General features: G+C 39.5%; 1 protein-coding gene across 2 annotated transcripts in view; it reads left to right on the forward strand.

Annotated features, from left to right (window-relative positions):
- The window catches only part of extl3 (exostosin-like glycosyltransferase 3), a 39,553-nt gene that overhangs the window by 2,712 nt on the left and 14,787 nt on the right, over positions 1–22,054 (forward strand). Inside the window, exon 1 of one of the 2 annotated variants that reach the window (XM_085381209.1) lies at positions 20,591–20,815. The exons of the other annotated variant lie outside the window; for it this stretch is intronic. The gene's annotated coding sequence lies outside the window, so the exon portion shown is untranslated. Of the gene's footprint in view, positions 1–20,590; positions 20,816–22,054 lie in introns of those variants that run through there. 2 annotated transcript variants of the gene reach the window in all.

Genomic DNA, 22,054 nt, shown 5'->3' on the forward strand with positions numbered 1-22,054 from the left:
AGTGTTAAAACTAGCATTTCGCAAAAGGTACAATATGCTTGCTAATATCCTTTGCTTGTTAAACACATACCTGAGGTGCACATTATTAAATTTGATCATGTCTAGTGGGCATTCAAGTGAAAAATTAGCTGTGTTACATCAGTATATTATATGCTATAGGATTAATAGTTATATAGGAGCTTCAGGGAAGTACTTGCTGCTTATGAACGGTGGGAGTCACCTTGTAGATGAAAATATGAGGCTCTGGATTTGAAGTCAGTTTTTTTTTTTGGCATGGGATCCTGTTTGGGTTAGAAGTGAATATGCTTGATTTAAACCAAATGCATCTGGCAGAATCCTACTGTATGAGAACCAGTATAACCAGGTTCCAGACTGGTCAGTAGTGAAATATTGATAAGCACCTGAACAACCACAGTCGTTATCGGTGTTTATGCTAATGCTGGTCAGCTAGTCATAATGAAGCTGTTTACATTCTGTGCACTCTATTCAGGGCTGGCAGGGCAAAATATTCATTAATGTTATATTACTTCACATTTTAATGAAAGTACACCTGAGTGCAATACACTGTGTGCAAATAGGTAGTCGTATGTAGGCAGGGTAACTCCAGCAACCTCAGGAAACGCACATGTGGCCTTCCTTAAAGCAGTGCAGTGTGTTTGGTTGCTCTAAAAGCAGCAAAGTGGTTGCACTACCAGAGTGAGGTTTCCTGGCCCTGATGCTGATGGGATTTTCCAAACTAACAATGTGACACTTGTTATTTTTTTAAAATAAGTCTGTAGTTACTCACTTGGGACATAGTGTTTGTAATTATTAGTACTTAGATGCGCAGCAGCCTCGGCTTTGTCACTGGAAGAGGTCAGACACCCAAATTGGGCAGCAAGGTGCTGCATTGGTTTGCAGTCATTTCACAGCAAGGAGGCCCATGGCTCAAATCATCTGATCTTGATAGAGTTTGCAGGTTCTCCCTGTGGCTGCATGGGTTTTGTCCAGATACTCATGCTTCCATCCATATCCAAAGATATTGATGTTAAATTAATTTTGTACTGGCCAAGGATGTGAGGTAGATGAAGGGCTTAAGTACAAAGAGTAAAGTGCTGTATGACTGTAGACTGATATGTGGTCAGTAAGACTAGAAAGCACTGTATGAATGAGCATCCAACCCATTCTCCACTGGCCTGTCTCCAAGTTTGTTGTAAAAGCCTGAAGTTCATTTTGGTACAGTATCCTCTTCCTGGTGGGAGCTGCACTGACAGTGAGGAGTAACTCGTTTTGGTTTGCTCATGAATGTTCAGATGTTTATTATTATGATGCCGCCTGTGTAGGCAGCTGGACTTATTTTATAAGTTCAATACTCCCCATCAGCTGTTAGAACTGAAGAAGCTTATTGGATGAGAGGTGAAACATCTTCAGGAATAAAAAAAAAAAAAAAAGGAATCCATTTGCCTTCAGCTCAGCCACTTGAGACCACCCCCATGTTAGACAGCTAATTAAATCACATGAATAATTCTTGAATTCTGTTTAGGTGTCTCTGTTTCTCAGCTTCAGACTGCTAGGTATGTCCTTGCCAGCTCACTGAGATTCTGACACCTGTGCTTTTCTGATTGCTATCGCAGGCCAAAATATCTAAATATCTGCTGTGAAATGGCCCAGTTGTTATTTTCTCACTGACTGTGATGAAGAGAAAAGTGGTCAGAATTTGGCTTGATTGCTCGCGATGATAATTATACCGTGGAAGGAGATGGAGGTGCTTCTTTATGGCAGTCCTGATTTGTTTTTTACCACACTAGAGTGAGAGGGTTCGGCTGTGGTTTTCAAACACTGAAGACATTAATTGCCTTGTATTTTGTGATGAGGGCCTGGATGAATCATCAAATAGAGCTTGTGCCTCTTGACTTGGATTCTATCAAACTATTCTGCTCTTGTCAGAGAAAATGCAGAGGTTTAGAGCTACTTGAATAGCTGACTGGTCACACTATGGAGGAGTGAGCTCTGCTACTCTGCATCATCCTCTAAATCTTCTTTAAACGGCAGGAAAAGTTAGGCAACATAAACCATGGACAGCTTGTTCCATTTGTTTATTGAAACACAGAAGAATGGTTTCTTTGCACTAGAAGACAGAAGTAAATGTTTTGAGTGAAGCTTCTGACAAAAACAGATGCAGCGGCTCAGAAAATGAGAAAAGAGCAGAATGACAGTCCTGCTTTTACTTAGCAAACAGCAGCTCTTCATGCACTGCCTGCAAGCAGTAGGATTTCTCGGCTCACTCATCTCCAATAATACTACAATCACACTAGGGAAAACAGTAGTTTGGGACTTTGACATGATTAAAATTACTGCAACAAATAAAGCACAATAAACTTGTGATCCTTTTGCCTTTTAAATGGTTGTTTTGAAGACGGGTAGGGTAAGGCTGTGACTACTTGCAGTCAGTTCCCGTCCTTAGAGCGACTATGAGGCTTCAGGATGGAGATTAAACTGAGTCGGTGTGTTGGAGAGGATTCGTAGCAGCTTTTGGAAATTGGAAATAGTTTTATAGAAACGAGTTATAATTGAATTTGAACAAATATAAATGTTTAAAATATTATTTAAATTTGTTTAGATCTGTGTTATACTGATTGTCATTTTCTTTTCATGTTGTCTGTCCAAACATGGATGGAATGAGTTCTGTTGACGTTATATTGACCATGTTTCAAGACACTAATTAGGAGAGTTTTGTATGATAATTGATTTAAGTATTTTATCGCCCTGCTCCATAAAAATCGTTATTTCAAACATTTATATAAACTTATAAAATCCCCAATTAGGATCATTAATGATGTAGGATTTAGAGACCACACGATATTTTGTTTTCAGGTAAAAAATTGTGAAGGTCATGGATTTCAAAAAATGTAAAACTGCACAAGTTTTGTATAAAGTCAGATATAATCTGCAACTAGGAAATGTACAGAGGATTTTTATTTATTTATTTATTTTATTTATTTATTTATTTTGACAGAGAGGGAGACTATAACCTGAAGGCTAAGCTAAACTTCAAGACACCTAATGCACAAACAATAGTGAAAACCTCTTTTTCATTTGTGGAGAGAATAGTTTCCCATCTGTTTCTGTCTATGTCTCTGTCTATCTATCTACTGAATATAAATTTTGAGGCAAAGTCGAGGTGACGATTGTAAGTTGCTAGACTGTGGCGCATTGGGTAAGGATTATGAAGTGATTTATAAGCGTGCATAATTGAATGGGTCAGGTTTGCAATTACATGCAATTAGGGCTGCCACGATTAGTCGACTAGTCACGATTATGTCGACTATTAAAATCGTCGACGACTAATTTAATAGTCGACGCATCGTTTGAAGCTTTGTAAGATCACAAAGGACGCAGGAATAATAGCAGGATTTAAGAGTGTAATAACGGACTGAAACAGAAGATGGCAGCACTGCATGTACAAGGATGCCAGCTGCCGTTAAACCCCGAAGAAGAAGAAGCTGTGTCCCAGAATTCATAGCGCAGCCCAGCGCAGTTGTCAACAATGGCGGCAGCTAGTTAGTTTTAACTTTACTCTTATTATTCTTTCTGGGTCACAAAATAAACGTTTAACATATTTTCAGGCAGGAATGTAGCTGTGTAAACCTCAAATATCTGCTCAGTTTATCAAGACACCACATATTTTCAAAAGCGCTCCGACGTTTTCGGAGACGTCTGTTACCCACTAGCTCGTTAGCTAGGCGGGGGCAAGGCTAACTAGAGCCGTGAGAACACCGGACTCCCGGCAAATCGTTTTCAAACCCACCGCCGTCTTTCGCTAGTCAGGTTAAACATGATATATGAGTCACTTAGATAACTTAAAAATGTTATTGTTTGGCTTTCTTTAGTATTTTATTTGTTCCTGAGTAAATCGGTTTGGCTAAGATTAAAGTTATAGTTTTTGCACAGCTAAATAAACTTCAAGCAGACAGCTGATTATCAGAAGTGTGAGATGCTCCAGAATTTACTCCGGTGTCCTGTTATATTTTAGATAGCAAGGAGTTTATTAAACTTCACCGAAACAATCTGCAAATTTCATTAAAAATTAATAAACTATCATCTTGTCTTTATTTTTAGTTAGCACAGACCTTAAACACTTAAAGCTGTAAGCTAATGATAGTTATATAAGAGCAGATGCTGCTGGTGCAATAAGCTGTACGTCCAATGGATGATGATCTGATTAGTCGACTAATCGCAAAAATAATGGGTGACTAATCGACTATCAAAATAATCGTTTGTGGCAGCCCTACATGCAATCTCTTTGTGGTAATACGATGATAATTTGAAAATGGTTCCTATCTGCATACACAGAAATTCACACGAACTACTTGCCTTTAGAGTTCAGGCAGATCATAGATTTGAAACAGAAATGATGAAATTCTGCCACACATGGTTACAAAGTTGCTGCAAGATTGCGAATTACCTGCAAATTCACCTTGCCAGTTGGCAACTAGCGATCTGAGTCCTCTATTGTAAAGTGTTGTGGTGTTGATGAGTTGATTGCCAACACGTTGCAATCAGTCTGTCTGTTTAGAAATTAAATGGTAGTTATTTGCAAACCTTCACCGAGAGTGTTTGAGAGTGATTGTTGTTGCTCCAAGTTATTCTCTACAAGATATGCAGAGATGTCACCAAACTGGAGCTCTGGGAGAGATGTCACCACTTTCAGGGATTAAATGAAGCTGCCAGGGCAAACTGTGGATCACAAGTCCCCAAAATTCCTAGTTTCAGTGAGCGTTTGGTTGCTGCAACTATTGTCAGTTGGTTGGCAAATGTGAAAAATTTCATTGTGCGAATCCGTTGTCCAAGTTGCTTGGAGGTTGCCTTGCTATATTGTACTTTAGCTTGACGGAGCAATAAGCAACGTGTTTTAAATGGGAAAAACAGTTTTGTGCACACCTAGTGGACCTTAGTCATTTCATTGTTACCCTTAAGGTACTGTAAGAGCCACTCGTGACTGAAGCAGTTGAAAATAACTGCTTTATTGCAAAAGTTGATTGTCAGTCTGGAAGACATTTCCTTCACTTTTTAATACACGTGGTAAGATTTTTCCTTTTTTTGATCAGTGTAGCTTTAGAGTTCAGCCCATTGTGAGGCTGAGTAGTCATTAACAGCATGACTTAAAGTAGTGTGAAAGCTCTACATTGACGCTCAGGTGCAGTCTCTTTTGGGGTGGTACACTGCAATAATTTAGCCTTGTCAAGGGGCTAATCACCCTGGCTCCCCTCCCACAATCCATCAGTGTCTGGAGGATGAGGCTTGCGGGCTTCTGGCAGCTGTTGTCAGGCTGAGTCAATCTGTTATGGTCTACGCCAGCCTGCACGGGAAGGGGGAGAGAAAGAGCTCTCGGGAGGACACGGCAAGCCACTGCTATGGCAAGATAACAGGAGGAGTTATATGTTGAGAGGGCAGGATTTTACTATTTGTGTGCTAAATTTTGCTGTGTTATCTGCTGACTGTTCTGTCTGGAAAGTATTCATAGGGGGGGAGTCAGGTTTGAGCATGTATGACTTCGTGAGGACCTGCCTTGACATTAGGTTTAGCTGTTTGTATGTATAGCCCTTTATTGCTGGGGTTGTGTTTTAACTGTTGACCTTCAGTTCAGACATGTCTTTGATTAAACACTTAATTGATAATTAATGATATAATAGTAAAAACGGTTGGTAGCTGGTGCCTGTGTTATGTAAGTGCATCTGTCCCTGGTTCGTTGCAATGTTAAGCTATTCTGCTGGTGTGAAATTTATCAGTTGAAAAATAATATACTTCTTGTAACTTTAGCATAGTGCATCACAAAAAGACAGCACCAGTCTCTGTTTAAGAACAAAGAACATCCCTAATTTACAGTCTGACAGTGCCAATAATTTCCAGGGTTTAACTCAAAGCTGCAGCTGTTTTGACATAAACAGCTTCTATGTCTTAAAATGAATTGTCAGTGGCGTAATATATTTACGCCAACACTGTCAAAGAGAAATGTGCTGAAATTGGTTATATTCATGGAGCAAAGACAGTGCTCAGTGGATTTAAATCACTTTTGAGTTCCAGCCAGACATAGGCTATTTTTCTATGTGATTATTGAGGCTTACAAACTAGTCCTATTTATGGCTTTAGCCCAATTGTTGATATTGCAGCCCTGGCAAAGAGTGGTGTTGATGCTGGGAGAGAGAACTGGCAGAGACCTCACAATAAGACTCAGTCGTCAAGCAAATATTTGGAGGCATACTTCCATTTGTAGTCTGTTCAGAGTGGATGGCTGTCCGCAACTTTGCGAGGGCAGACTGAGAGGGAGAAATCTTTCAAATCGTGTTGGTGGATGTAACACTACATTTATAAAATAGCCAAAGGTCACAATCAAATGATGCAGCAGGGGCTTGCAGGCATCAATGAAAACTAAATGAGGGTTAAAGAATGGCCTTCTTTAAGGTAGATGTTAAAGAAGCAGAGGTGTGATTACTACTGCAGTAATGATTTTGTTTTATCTATGTTTGCCACAAACCAGGACGCCTGCATAGATTTTTGTTAGTGCATGATAAATTCTAATTTTGCAGTGAAAAAGATTTAAAAAAAATATCTGATTATGGCAGAACTTTAAACGCATGTAGCACGTGATAATGTAAGAGCAACTTTTGGTCAAAGGAATAACAGATGATCTGCAGATCCTCTGCTGACAGCTGTCCATCGCCACATGGAGATCCCTCAGATTAAGTCGATGATATTGATCTCTCTCTGTGACTTAGTCACTATGCAGCTTAAAAAATATTGTCACAACATTTTTGCTCATTTTGATCAGTATTGATAATTTTTACTGGGAATGCACCCATTGGATATTTGTACAGGATATTGGCCTGATGCTGACAACGTGCTGATCTGTTCAATTCAGTTCTATTTTTTTTTTTCCCATTTAATTTATTTGTGCCTGATTGTTTTCTCAGTTCTCCAGCCTGTAGCTCAGAAATCAATCTCAGAATGCTATGTTCCCTAAAGGGCATAACGAGGCGCGGCACACATGGCAAACCACGGCAGGAGAAGGACTCATCAAATAACTATTCCAATTATTTAGGATGATACATTTTTTTGCCCTTAACTGTTTCTGTGATCATTATAATTTTTTTTTAAATGATAATGTTTTATCTGATTATGCCATATTGTGTTGTATAATGAAAAGTCTTCCTAAGTATAAAACATGATATTAGTACAGTTAAATCTGAGATCATAAAATACAGCTGTAGTTGCAGCTATAACAAAGTTATTTATGATGCACTTGGGTTGTTCTAAAGTGACTGCTCCAAGGAGAGGATATGTTATTTAGTTAAGTGCATGTTGCCTCGACCCCTCTCTCCTTGTGTCTCTACCACGCCTCCTCCACTTGCATCTCTGGTGGGAGGCGCTAAGGCGAGAAGAGGAATTGAGGATGGGCGGTTTGGGAAATTGAAGCGGGTGGTTTATTGTTCTGTGTTTACTTTGCCGCATGACAGCAGCAGCTAGCAGGACAGCTAATGTAGCATGAAGGAAGCTAATGGCAAAGACGCAGCAACTGGGGAGTTATTCAGTGATTGAAGGACTTCAACGAGATGATGCTTTAGCTTCTCTCTCTCTCTCTTGCGCTAAGAGTAACATAAAGGTTTATTAGTCAGTGCAATCTCTTACCGTGTTTGTGTGAGAGAGAAGGTGCAGAAAAAGGAGAAACCTGCATCTGCAAAAAACAATAGTAAGCATAAACCTATGGACTCTCCTTGATTTAAGAATTTGAGAGAATTAGTCCAAAAAATTAGGCATATTAAGTAAATTTGTCAAAAATGTGTAATATTTTATATTACTTAAACTTAAAGGATGGATTTCAAGTGTATTAGTTGAATACTGTTATCAGATTTGTGCTCGATATCAGTAGTAATCAAAGCGTCTGTGTTGGTTTGGAAATGGAAAAACTTGGATTGGTGCAGCAATTATAATTACTGCTTGCATTTGTTACTATGAATGATGCAGGAGCTGCGCTGATAATAATGTAAACATAATGTGTTTGTGTGGTGTCAGCTCACAACGGTGTTGTTGACTTCTGTAAGCTTAACAGAGAATTGGATGGTATTCTGCTTGGGTTTATAAAGATATCTATCTGTTGTTTGACGTTAGCATTGCAAAAGCCTAATATTAACTCATTCACTGCCAGCCATTGGCAGTGAATGAGTTAAACCCATTGACTCATTCACTGCAATTGACGGCTATAGACGTCAATGGCAGTGAATGAGTTAAAGAACTGTTCAGTTATTTTTTTATTGTAAATAATACAGGTCTTTGCTTCTCTGGAACAAAAAAGGTTAATAAAAATAAACAAATGATGTATAAGCTCACTTAATTACATAAGATAGTTTATTTTTATAGTTTCAAGTTTTATTGTCATGTTTTCCAGTACAATGAAATTATTGCCTGTCAGGTGTTTATTGGCAGTGGGGTCGATTACTACCAGACCATACTCCATGATTTTAAATATCAATGTAACAACTACAAACCTGCTACAATTGGCATCAGTTTGGGTTTACGTTTATTGGACAAATTAACTGAAAGGAAGTTCAAGCAATATCATCTCCCCTTCTTCACCTACTTTCTCTACTTGTTAACAGGATAAAAGTAGGTCTGCTGTATCTGTGTTGAGACAAACTAATTAAAAAGTAACAAAGTTGAAGCCAACTGTGAATAATTGCATTCGGTTATATATACATAACCACAAAGTCTTAAAAGATGCAAGGCTATGGAAAAGGAATACCAAATGGAATGCTATAATTTAATAAGGAAAGTAATTTTTAAGGTTGTCAGACATCTCTCCTTAAGGTTAGCATAAAGACCCCACCTCCTAGACACAATCAGTCATTCACGTCAGCAGCCGAACTTTTCACCAGTCGGTGCCAGACTTGTCTAAATGTAAAAATAAAATAAAATAAGCTAGCTCCCAGCATTAATTAACTCATTCAGCCGCATTTGTTGCTTCATGTTTAATCCGCTGACATTAATGGTGTCGGTCTTATAAGTCAGTTTAACTTCAGTAAGAAAGAAAGCATAATCCACAAAATGCTTCTTTTTTTTTTTGTCCTATAATATATTCAGCATACATAGAGAAAATCGGGATTTGGAACTCCCTGTGCTTTGGTGTATGTTACACAGCTTTACTTTAGATGTTGCTTCTTTGAGGAAAAAGAGGGTTTTTTGACACACCAGAGCCTCTGCGGCAGTGAACTTGACATGTGTTCAATCAGAGAAGCAGTTTCCACTCTGGAATACAGAAAAACTCTTTCATTTTCTCTGCCCTCATTCTTCTTCCTGCCTCGGACGAACTGTTGTAACACAGAGAGACTGAACTTTGTGTAGTTGTGACGGCTGGATTCACTTTGCTCCAGATAAAGTGTGATAAGAGCCAAAGCGACTAATTGGGGTCGACCATGCCTTTTTCAAAATTGTGACATCTGGGCTTGTGAAATGTTCTAAGATGGTGATTAATGAGATGAATACTTATTTTATTATAAATCTGCGTGGCTTTAACAGGAAATGGATAATGAAGCACCTGGACCCCCCAAAAAACCCACAAACTGAGAGATTCTGTACTATTTTGGCTGAAGATAAGAGTATAAATGTGAAGTGAACAGTATAAATACAAAGGTGAGAAATATACAGAGGCCACATATAATGAGTTAAAGTTATTTTTAGTAGTTTCCATTTAGGGTGAGATTTTACTAGATTCTGCCAGGAGGAAGAGTGCATGAGAGGCTTGTTTGTGGCCTCAGACTCTTCTGTCCTATTTCATCTCTGACTAAAGTAATTATGCAGACTCAAATGTTTAAATGAGTACCATGTGGCAGCCTGTAATTAGATTTTTGGTAATGAATGGGTGAAATACCAGTTGCAGGCATTCAAGCACAGAACTTCCCTGTAAAGACGAGGTTTGACAGTGTAGCTTGACAAGGGACAGGGATGTGTCATTTAGACGCGTCGTTACTTAGAGGATGAAAAGACGGTTTGAACTTTGGTTTCCCGAAAGTTTCTTTTCTTAGAACCGACTTTGCTCATCACTCGAGAGACTGACAGAAGTTCTCATTATTCTGGGTCTAACAAAAAAATTATTGATGAATCAGCGCTACTCATTTGTAATATTACAGAAGTGAATTTTAAAAGAAAATACCAGTGAGAGTCCTCCACATTTTTTGTGCGCAAAGAAGAAAATTCAACACACCTAGGTAGGGCTGCCACAAACGATTATTTTGATAGTCGACTAGTCACCGATTATGTTTGCGATTAGTCGACTAATCAGATCATGCATCCATTGGACGTAAAACGTACAGCTTATTGCACCAGCAGCATCTGCTCTTATATAACTATCATTAGCTTACAGCTTTAAGTGTTTAAGGTATGTGCTAACTAAAAATAAAGACAAGATCATAGTTTATTAAATTTTAATGAAATTTGCAGATTGTTTCGGTGAAGTTTAATAAACTCCTTGCTATCTAAAATATGACGGGACACCGGAGTGTATTCTCGAGCATCTCACACTTCTGATAATCAGCTGTCTTCTTGATGTTTATTCAGCTGTGTAAAAACTATAACTTTAATCTCAGCCAAACCAATTTACTCAGGAACAAATAAAACACTAAAAAAAGACAAACAATAACATTTTGAAGTTATCTAAGTGACTTATATATATTTAACCTGGTGGTTTTGAAAACGATTTGCAGGGAGTCCGGTGTTCTCAGCGGCTCTAGTGAGCCTTGCCCCCGGCTAGCTATCGAGCTAGTGGGTAACAGAAAACGAAAACGTCGGAGCGCTTTTGAAAATATGTGGTGTCTTGATAAACTGAGCAGATATTTGAGATTTATACAGTTACATTCTCGCCTGAAAATATGTTAAACGTTTATTTTGTGACCCAGAAAGAATAATAAGAGTAATATTAAAACGAACTAGCTGCCGCCATTGTTGACAACTGCGCTGGGCTGCGCTATGAATTCTGGGACACAGCTTCTTCTTCTTCGGGGTTTAATGGCAGCTGGCATCCTTATACATGCAGTGCTGCCATCTTCTGTTTCAGTCCGTTATTACACTCTTAAATCCTACTACTTATTCCTGCGTCTTTTGTGATCTTACAAAGCTTCAAACGACACGTCGACTATTAAATCAGTCGTCGACGATTTTGATAGTCGACGTAATCGTGACTAGTCGACTAATCGTGGCAGCCCTACACCTAGGGTATCTTCTCGTTATCTAGATTTACGTCCCTTACTAATGTCATCAGCATACGCAGTCACGCGAAGCTGGTTATCAACTCATTAAGTTAACCTAGAGTTTCTTCTGTGCATTCACATGCAAGGGATGGCATTGTCATCCTCTGACCAATCACAAACATGGATATATGTAAGGCAGTAATGCGGCTGGTTTTCCAAAGGAAGTTAAAATTATACAGCAGCTGCTGCTGCAGTCAAAGCACAAGCAGGAGTGCGTGTATGAGTGGAAGAGCAGTGTGGATAATATAGTATTTAAAGTGTGCGTTTTAAGTGCTTTGGTCAGTAAGACTGAAAAAGAGCTACTATTGAGGTATTGGTTATGATTAAGGTTTTATTAAATTCATGTTTAAAGGATAGTTTTAGTTTTTATTCTTTCTGCTGCAGCCTCTGTGAGTGTAAAGATAAAAGAAAAACTAAATTCAGTTCAAATGTAGGCTTAGTCTATGTGCAATATAGGTGCAGGGACATGCAAAGACATTGGAAAATATTCAAAAACATTAAATCCTCATACCATCTGCGTACAGATTGTTTAAGGTATTCCCAGAATGCTAAGGCTGTTTTCCAGAGCATTGATTGGTCAGTAGGTGGTGATTTCATTCTTGTTGATCTTAAATCTGGAGTCTAGCCTGCTCCAGAGCAAATTGTATTTGCATGATATGTTATCATGGTGATGTACCCTGGTAAGAAAGGAATCACCTTCACAGTAAAGAAAACCAAGCGTTAAGCCTGAAGTTACTTAGATAAGCTCAAATCCTGCTTTGTTGTTCAGACCTCTGGCAGCACTAGAAGCTCAAAAAACATTGATTAATCCATGCAACCAGTAAGCCCCAGTAAGGCTGTACAGTGGCAAAAGTCATAATCACAATTCCTGCTTATTTAAGTCACACACAGCTAGAGACTGGTTGTAGACCACCTGAGAACCACTGGTCTTAAGAAAAAAAAAAAGTGGATTCCTCGATTGGTTGACGAACAGTTGTAGCATTTGGTCACAAAGACGTATACAATTCCTTTGGTTGTAAGCAGATTACACTGGTTACCATTAATTTGCTTGGAAGACCCCAGCTTGTCTGCAAACACTTGCAAACCATTCACCAAGTCATAGTGAACCTATGAAAAGTGCAACACAAACCAGAAACAAGAGCATAATAATAATAATGGATTGGATTTATATAGCGCTTTTCTAGGCACCCAAAGCATGTTTGCCTTCAAAGTAAAACTTGTGCCAAATGTGCAATTTCACTTGTATTTTTATTTTTATTTTTTATTCCTATTTATTCTATTTATCCCCTTTGTATATTTTATTTATATATGTCTCTTTATTTATATATGTGTGTGTATATATAATATTCTGTAACTCTGTAACTTCTGTCGGTGCTGTGCTTTTTTGGAAACCGAATTTCCCAGAGGAACCCACCCGAGGGATTAATAAAGTTTTATCTTATCTTATCTGAAGCGTGTTGGTTGTAGCAGTATGGCACAGTTTTTACTTTAAAGGCAAAAATTCTCTGTTGTCGGTGTATGTCACAATTTTCATAATTCAAATGCCGCTCAGAGAGTAAATTACAAGTGTTTGAAAACAAATATGTGACTTCCATGCAAACTACAGGTGACCGTGCAACCAATTTCATCCAGCAGCAGCCAACAACCTCCAGCAACCACTCTCCAGACCGTTTCAAAATATATATTTTTCCATAGAGATCGCAGGTTGCCAGATCTGACATGATTACTCTTCAAAGTCTTTTTAAAAGTTTTATTAATACATGGGCTTGGCATGAGCTTCAAATGCATTTCAAATGGAAAAACAAAGAAGTGCAATTAAAGACTCGCAGGTGGTTGCGGACAAAAGTTTGTCGTTTTGGGATTTGAGCCCAGACCGGCTTGTGATTTTTGGACAATGGAGCCTGTCTGGCACAGGCAACAAACTGACACCTCCATCACGCTGCTGAAAGCCGACCGGGTGAGAGACCTTTGGCAATCCGGAGGCAACTGACAGCAAATTATAGTTTATCTTTTATCTCTGTAGATGTAATTTTCTCCCTTAGCTTGTCTCCTCTCTGTCACAGTCAGATATTGTCTGCACTGTGGATAAAGCAATAACTGTGAAAAACCCAGTCAATTCTGTATGTCACAGTCAGTCTAAGCTTTTAGTTTCACAACAATTCTCGATACAAAACAATATCTGGGAAATCTTTGTGCAAAGAGACCGCAGAAGGACGCTGGAGTATGTGAACCAATAGATGCTCTAGATAACACTCAGCTCCTAAGTAAATACAATTTTAACATAAAAAGCATGACCGTGCTGTTGGGGAAGAGGAAATGCCAAAGGAAAATTGTCAAATACTGCTTTTCATACCACTTCAAGAAGAATTAGTTGCGCATCTCGCCTGAATTTTGCTCAGCAGGCACCTCATCTCATGCATCTGTTTGAATGTGGATTCAGTGTAACTTGAGCGCATTCACTTCTCCTTCCTGTCCTCTGTAGCAAACTCTAATTCTTTGTTGTATTTTTAAAATCTTTTTCTCTACATTAAATTGGACGTTATTTTGTCTGAGTTTGTGTACAAAGAGAGTCTGTCCAGCATCATGAATACGTGTTTTCACAAAGCAATAAAACTGGAACCTTAATTAAAGGAAAGCGACAAAAACCAGCTTCATGTTTTTCTGCCAACTCTGCCCTTTGTTTTCAGGAAGGAGCAAAGTAACAAAGCTAACTAACCAGTTTTGGGAAACCGAAGAATACATGATTATATTTTTGCCTACTGTGCGAATTTCTGGCAGGAAAAAAAAGGCCAAATAAAAATTAAAGATGTCAGAGGATCTCTTTGGAGGCTTTTTGGAAGCTGAAACTCATTAGACAAAAAATGTGTGAGCTATTGTGTGGTGAAAAATGGAGGAGTCCTCTGTGTCTCTATGTCTGCTTTGTCTTTAATTGGCTCTCACATTCGCAATTCTCACCACCACGGCGAGAGACTCTCCGTGCCTCACCCCTGCGGGGCAGCTCGTGCCACAGCAGTTAAACAGCAGAGGCTTCACTGACAGATTAGCACCTCCTGCAAAGGCAGAACGATTCATTTTGTTTATCGCTCTCCGAGCGCTAGGTCACCGAAGATGTTCGCAGATGTTGGTCTACATTACCGGTGTAGGGTCTTTCGATCATGTGGGTGATATTTGCACATTTCATGTGAGATTTACTCTAGGTTGTCTCTTAAATGATAAATATGTGCACTCCAGAAAGGACACAGGACTTTTATAGTATTTATTTATTTATTTTTAAGGCTCGTGTGTAATCGTTGTCATACTGCAGGAGCTTTGGAGGTTGGAAGTTACCCAGGCCCATCTGTCATGAACTCATTCCTCCTCTCCCGCCCCTTCCCCGGTCATCACTCTCTGTCTCTTTCTGTTTATCTACATCTCTGTCTGTGTCTGTCTGCGCAAAATGGTATTCAGCAGAGTTATAAATACTCATGATTAGACCTAGTGATATTCGCTTGCAAACAAGAGGGCAGTTTAGTGTGGATTTTCTGTCTGCCTCTGTTTGTCTCCGTCTCTTTTAATGCACACACGGATATATAAAGGTCATCGCACCCATACATTATGTACGGAGTAGGAGGTGATCCACACGGAGGGCGAAATTAATTGCTCCTTCTCTGGGCGATCATCGCACCGATACCCCTCATAGTGATAACGGCCTCATTGTCATTTCCTCAGCATTATTTGATAATGAAAGAGGGAAGAAATGAGCATCCACTGAACCGTTTTCAGTTCATAGAGCAGTGTGGAAAAGTATTTCATCCTTAAGCTGGTGTACAGTCAGAAATGTTTCTGCATGGTTTTTGGTGTGGAAGAGGTGCATATTCCAAAAAATAGCTTCTCTGTTTATGATATGTATGTTAAACACACTCAGTAACTGGTGGGGGTTTTTGTTTTGTTTTGTGTTTTTGATGAGAATACCTTGGTAAAATCACTGCAGTCTCTCTGCAACACAAACTGAAGATTGTAAAACTCATAAAGTAAGGATTTATTGCAGGAATCCTGCCAGTGAGAGGCAATTTTTTTTCAACTGTAAGATCATCTTGGAGGGTGTCGCTTGTGGTGGTGTTGAACTGCGTTGCATAATTTAGCAGTGTTTAGCCTACCCCTACAGTGCTTTTCAACAGATTTAGATTGATTTGTGACAGTTGCGGTTGGTAAGAAATGTGTCCATGAGTGTGGCTCTCTTAAATGAAATATTAAGCAGAAATATTTTTGTTTCTCAGCTTCAGATATTTTATTTGTCAAGTACTCTATGACAAACAAACAACAATATAATCAGTTCCAGATGAACTTCAGCTCCATTGTCTTGGATGAAGTTGATGGCTAGCATTCTTGTCCTTGATCTGCAGCATCTGGGCTTTCATTGTGCTTAGTGTGATCCTCTGCTAGCAACAGACCTGTCTAAAACTGAGATAAAGTACATCTGACTACCGTATGAAATCAAACACAATGAATTAGGGGAAGCATCAGGGCTCACTTTGGGGTGAAAAAAGAATGTGAGGATTGTTTACTAGATTGTAGATGACAGGATAATAAGAATGATGATGATGATAATAATAAAATATGTTAGACATTTGGCAAATATACCCCGGAATTTCACCCAAACCATTTGTGGAAAGACACTACTAATATAAAAGAGAAAAGTCTGATCATTTTTCATTTGCATGCACAGTATATGAGTAATGCCTTATGATATGCATTTGGAACATGAAGAAGTCATTAATAGGCTTTCATATATATATTATATAGTCTGGTATGTAAGATTGCTCAGGTTAAGCAGTTTGGAAACAAAGCCAAAGAAGAGAGGCTGAGATGGTTTGGACATGTGCAGAGGAGGGATGGTGGCATTATTAGGAAAGGATGCTGAATGTGAAACTGCCAGGCAAGAGGAGAAAAGGACAACCACAGAGACAAGTCATGGATGTAGTAAAGGAGACATGCAGAGGGTTGGTGGGACAGAGGTGATAGGGTGAGATGGAGGCAGATGATCCATTGTGGTGTCCCCTAAAGGGAAAAGCTGAAAGAAGAAGACGAAGATAATAGTCAGAGGTAGGTGGAGTATGAACTAGTTTGGGATCGGTGTGATTTTTATAATTGTTAAACCACATAAAGTTGCAACATCATTCACTGTTATGTGCTTATTCTGGAAGCATATTTACAACCACAAAATGAAACAGCAAACATCACAAATGAAATAAAATGAAATATTTCAAGCAAGGTTTAATGCTACTCATCAAGTAGCTTCAGCAATTTAAATAGGACCATCAATTGCTAGCTTTAATCAAGTACTCTTGTCTTGTCATAACTCCTATGAGTGCCTTACAGTTATTTCTGTAACATGCTAGTGATAAAAGTCCTTGAGATGCCTCTGTCAGCTGTCTGCAGATGAGCTGTGATCCATGGCTACAACAGCTGCTCCCCTCACACAGCCCTACCACTGTGCCTTTCCTGCAGCTGCCTCCACCTCCCCACCACCCCATCACCTCCACAGGGAATGCCATGCTTCGAACTCCTCGATGAAATTACAATTAATTATGGGAAAGGTAGTATGCAAGCACAATGAGCCCAAAGCCCCTTAAGGAGAGAGTAATGCATCAGGGTAACCTGGAGTCCCAGCAGGCATTAAGCTTTTCTCAAGTGCAGAAGCGTGTTCTTCGAAGACCTGTTCTTACTGGCCCAGTAAGCTAGAACTGCGTACATTTAAATTAAGGTTTCGGTTTTGCCTAGTATTTAACTACAGTGGTATGTTAGCGATGCATTAAAGTGACAAGAAACACTGTTTGACCTTTTACATATTCTCCCCAGCTAGGAAAATAACAAGTAGTAAAATGAAATGCAAATATGATAAACTCGATTCCCCCCTCAGAGCTCTACTGTAAGGTAAGGTGTTTAGATCATTTTTACAATAAGTGGTCCCGGTCCTACAGTGCATATAAGCTTCACACTGCTGCAGTATGTGCTAAGTGGCTGAAACTAGAGAGATACTGTAGCCTACTGTATTGTGTGATGCATTGCAACTTTGTCCTTGAGCGGTGTTATTTTTGAACATTGTCTTTTAAGTATACTGCAAGCTGTGGAAACAACAGGCTCAGCTATTTCACGTCATTGACAGCGGTGTAACCGGGCGTTTTTCTACAGGAGTGGCCAGGTTTATTACTTATTCCTTTAATATAAGGATTCATAATGGAATAATAAGTAATTCATTGGATTTATACTTTTTTCATGAACTAGATTTGATTTTTAACATTTAACTGAATAAAAATCCCACATTGGAACATTTACTTGTGCAAAACTTGTGCAACATAACTGCTAAACAACTTGTTTTCTTTAGATTTGAAAAAATAATCAAAACTCCTTTTGCAAGAGAATACAGGCAGTTAAATATTTCCTTCTGCCCTTGAATCTATGACTTCTTCTCGCTGTCTGTCAGACTCGTCATCCGCTGGCAGAAAAAAAACCCTCGCTCTCGACTTTGTTGCAGGATATGTCATTCCTCAGAAACTTCAGCTTTTACTCATTCACCAGCTGCTCCAGCAGCAGCCTTCCTCCGTGTCACCCCCCACCCCCCCACTCATGAGATGTGGTCCTTGAGTCGGACCGATTGTAGCCAAGTAAAAACCTGTTATAGCCGAATGTCACTGCTGTCTGTGTTCTGTGTTTCTTAAAGGAATTTCCGGACCGTCTCAAAAAGCACTGCCAGGTTGCAGAGACTGTTCAAACATTTATACAAGCTCTTGCCCTCAAATGCCAGCAGCACCCCCACTTCTTCATTCAGGCTCTGAGCCGAGCACCTGCTGCTGTCATTCTTTTCACCTCACATGAATACGTTTGTTAATTCCACACGATGAATTGCAGAATGTTTGCAAGCATCACAACATAGATTCTGTCCCACTTTTTTTTTTTTTTTAAGGTTTTGTTTCCTGATTTGTCTCAAGCTGTGAAATTGATCTGGATTAATATAAAAACCAGTCCTGCATCAAACCAGTTTTTATTCCTCTAAATCAAATTAACTCTCCTGGACTCCCACATTCTGTGTTATTCATAGGACTGACCAGCAATTTGCTGACTGAGTCGTTGGTTGCTCATTGCACACCATGTTGAGCAAGAGTGTTTTTTTTATCTGGGTCATCAGCTGTGCTTGAGCTTCTCCTTTCCCTTGAGAAGACTACAGAACTCCTGGTTTAACTGCATCAGAGGATTTCATCCTCTGAAAAATGAATGGATTGCATATCAAATGCATATTGATTTTCTAGTTGAGTAATGTTATATTTGTACTATAATATACAGTGATTAGCCATCATAATGGAAAATCAATGTGAATAATTATGACATTTGCTGCCTGCGGCCATTCAGTTAGAGTTGCAAAGTGGCTTTGTGTAACATTGTAAGTGCGCACCGTGATGTATAAGGTGAAGGCAAGGACAGGCATGCCGCTATCGCTGCGTCTCAGTGTTTTATGTGGCGCACTGTTACATCTCTTCTGCAAAAACCCACAAATGGAAATGGCTACAATAACAGCTCTTTAGGTGCTTCACACCAAACCAGCTTGCAGCTCAGCTGTAGGTAATGATGGCATTATCATTGATCCCCCACAAAGTAAGTCCACAGTGATCAATGCTCTCCCATGTGTTTTCCATGCAGACAGCAGTGAGATTAAGCCGCCTGTAGCAGGAGGCCAGACAGTCTGCAGATTAGAAAGTTACAACTGAAGGGACTGAGATTTGGTTTTATCTATGTGTGTGTTGCTCTGTCTCCCAGAAGCAGCTATAGGAAGAGTTTTAGGCCAGCATGTTTTTGGCTTTGGATTAGACCCGGCAGTAGTGTTTGCCAACATCTGCCGGCCATTACCCGGGTGACACTGGCAGTCATGCAGTGATTAATCGGACTGTTGTGATAGTTCCCGTTCGGTCACTCTGCACCTCAGGCACATCACTTAGCAGCAGGATGGGGGTCAGCGTTCACAGAGTCATATGTCCTGGGAGCTTTCTGTGTGTACCTTCCTAACTAAAGCAGAATGCAGGCCTTTAGTTACTGTGCAGGACTATCTCATATTAACCTGTCATGCTCTGCATTCCTGTGTGCAGTTCCACATTTGTAGCCTGCAATGTATCTATTGCACACTGATACCCCGAGACTAAAACGTGTAGAAAATTAAAATCAGTTACAGATGGTAAAGTTATTTTAATCGTGTAAGTATGTGTGTTGCTGTATTACAGCTCTGATTTGCACTAGTTAATGAATGCTTTTGGCAATCTACGTTTGGTTATTAAATTATTGTTTTTAAATAACTATAAATATCTTTGACAAACGAAGCGATTAATGGTTCATAAAAACAAACAAAACATCACTGCTTGCTTTTATGTATTTAGTGTTTATCTGGTCGTTTCAGTGGTTTTTCAAGCAGAACTTTTTGAGATTTCACTCCTGGTGATGTGAAGATTTTCCCATTTGGGGTGGCTGTAGCTCAGAAGGTAAAACAGGTCATCCACTAATTGGAAGGTTGGTGGTTTGATCGCTGGCTGCTGCAGTCTGCATGCCAAAGTATCCTTGGGCAAAATACTTTCTTCAAGTTTCTCTCTGATACATCCTTTGGAGTGTGAGTAAAGAAAAGAGATGAAGCGCTGCCATGTTTTTACAAATATTCTAAACAGGTGCTCATCAGTAGGGTGAAATGACTAAAAAACTTGCTGAGATTTAAAAATATCTAATAAAAAACTAGAAGCAAGGAAATGCACGACCTACGCGTATCGACTAAAAAGTCTTCATCAGGGAAAGATAGAAAGCACTTAGAAAATTGCTTGTATGAATGGGTGAATGAGGCATGTTGTATAGAGGTGGTTTGAGTGCTCAAGTAGAGTAGAAAAGCGCTCCAAAAGAACCAGTTAACTAAAACGTTGCAGACAAAATGGTTAGTTTATTCAAAATTGTTGGCAAAAAAACCTCGTTACTTTCCTGTGTTGTAAACCTATTTTTGAGGGATCAAAAGGAAAAAAAACCCAAAACATTTACACAAAGCTGCACACAAGTTATGAAGAAAAGATGTCTTGTCATCACAAAAACAAATCTTTTACAGATTTCCCTTATTGATATTATGCAACGTTTTCAGACTTGCGGCTTTCAAATTTGCAGATCTATGGCGGTCATTCTAGGCAAGACGGGATCACATGCCTGTTGTGTGATTGGCCGGCCCTTTTCCTCATTCCTCTCCTTGACAGGCACGCTCACAGACAGATGCACAGCAGCTGTATTGCAGGATGCAGTTTTTCAGGGCGCAGTAATCTCTAAACATCAGAAATGCCAGCCACATGGATGCAGCAAGGCGACGTGATCACTTGAAGCAGACAGAATGAAAAATGGCTTTTCCCTCAGTTTGTTTTAAGATCTTATCTGCGTGCGCTGTGATCAAACCAGGCTGCAATGAAAGCGTTACATCCACAGATGTTTGAATCTACCAGTAGCCCGGGGAATAACATCCTTATCAAGAGGAGCTGTTATGTTGGAAAAAGGTAAACATCACCTGCATTCATCTGGTCTCTGCGACTGTGTCAGTCGGACCCGCTTTATCGAGGCTCGCTCTCAGTGTTGTGGGTTTGGTAACGTATTTGATAAGGTCTGTTTGGCGCTTGGCCTCTCGCTCGACATCCTCAGGGCTTGTGGTGTGATGGATTTGTGGCATGCTGCTTCTAGAAGGAAACAGTCTGTAGTGAAATTTAGATTATGCTTATGATGTAAGAGTCTTTAAGAGACATTCAGGGCTGTGGAAGAAGAGGTGCTGTGACTTTCAGTATTGCTGGTTTTGCCCTAGAGCTATCTTTTCCCAACATCTGCACACTGAAAATGCAGCTCCTGGGGTCTTTTTTCCCCCCCCTCTACTTTATTTTTATTTTTTAACCAGTTCTGAGCTGTAAGGTACGCAAGGTTATTCTTGCACATACTCAGGAACTGAAATAAAACCAGCAACCAGCAACCCTACAGCTGGTGTCCTTTGTGTGTGCCTGAGCCTTTTTCTTTCCTGAGCTAGTGGAGATAATTCAGCATCACTCTCTGGGATAAACTGTTATCAAGGATGCTGAGTAATTTGAGGCAGTGATGAGGCTGGGATGCAGGCAGAGGCCTTTAATGAGATTTGCTCGAGGTACTCTTGGTGTTGGCTCGCTGTACGTTTGTAGTTTCGCAGTGATGGCTCTCCCTGGTTTTCTGCTCTTTCTGTGTGACTTTAAAAAGAAAGAAAAAGATACCTACCCCCTGGTATTTTGCAGCATACGGATGTTTTTTTTTCTCCAGGCAGTCATGCACAGAATGCAGCAAAAAAAACAAAAAAAAAAAACAACTGGATAAGCTGCAGAGTCTTGCTCTATACAGAAATATTTATTGTGGATGTGGAAAGCTTAGCTGTAAATATTCCATATACACAGTTATTAACTGTATTTATATTTCTGGGCTTTTTACCTCTTGCATATCTAAGTAAACAAACTAGGCCGCCCTTATTAATGGGAAAGTGACAAGTGACCAATCCTGCTGTGGCTAATGAGTTTGCTTTACTAACTGCACCCAGCCTTCATCAAACAGAATTATACATCTAGCTCAGCTTTAAGTTTTGAGGTGCATAAAAAAAGTAAATATTTTGCCATATTAAAGCTTAATGCCAAACAGCTTTTCTTGCAGTTAAACAGAAATTCTTTTTTTTTTTTTCTTGCTGCAGATAATTAGTGTCATTCATTAGTTCTTTTTCCTGCTATTCTCCC

The sequence above is a fragment of the Rhamphochromis longiceps genome, linkage group LG15, assembly GCF_057381845.1.
Source record: "Rhamphochromis longiceps isolate RC_006_pf linkage group LG15, R_longiceps_female_GT1.1, whole genome shotgun sequence".
Classification (NCBI taxonomy): Eukaryota; Metazoa; Chordata; class Actinopteri; order Cichliformes; family Cichlidae; genus Rhamphochromis; species Rhamphochromis longiceps.